This window comes from Primulina tabacum, chromosome 8, assembly GCF_025594145.1.
Source record: "Primulina tabacum isolate GXHZ01 chromosome 8, ASM2559414v2, whole genome shotgun sequence".
Classification (NCBI taxonomy): domain Eukaryota; kingdom Viridiplantae; phylum Streptophyta; class Magnoliopsida; order Lamiales; family Gesneriaceae; genus Primulina; species Primulina tabacum.
The window spans coordinates 3,615,972-3,616,640 of record NC_134557.1 but is presented as its reverse complement, the minus strand read 5'-3'; positions in this window follow the sequence as shown (position 1 = coordinate 3,616,640).

Sequence of the window (669 nt, the reverse complement as noted above, 5' to 3'; positions counted from 1 at the left end):
GCAATTAATGCTCGATACCTATAGACGCTTTAGCACATTATGTCGTATTTGAGGTGCCAGATACAGGGTTCTTTCTAGGCTTGACCTTTGCCCTGAACTTAGGTTTGAAAGAGTGAGGGAAATGGACACTAAAATGCGCCTGCCAAAGCAAGCAATGGAGTTTTGGTTAGGTCGTGCCCGTATCTACGAGGTCATATCATTTCAGTTCTTCGTAACGAAATGAAGCCAAGGGATCTACGTCTTACCCCAGACGAGTCTTTTTTTCTCTAGAAAAGAGTGAAAGTAGGGGCTATTGCGGCCCTCGCTCTCAAGACTGTCGAAGATAGCAAGGATACTTTTCAATGAGCCCCAGGGTAGCAAAGCTAGCTCTTAGTATCATTGGCATTGGGCAGGTTCACCTGGCTACACAACAACTCTTCCTCTAGTAGAGGATCTAGTTCCACACCAATCCGCTTATATAATATAATAGAATATATAAACTTAGTGTCTTGCTAACACCGGCCTTTCATTTGGTTTGGGGGCCCTCCCCTTTGAATTGGTACTGGGCTGAGACTAGTGAACTGAGCTATATCAAGGGCTTAGCCTACCACGGAAATGGCTCCTTCTTATTGATAGCACAGGTGAGAAGACCCCTAAGGGGCAAGCTTCACTAAGATCCCAGGAATGATG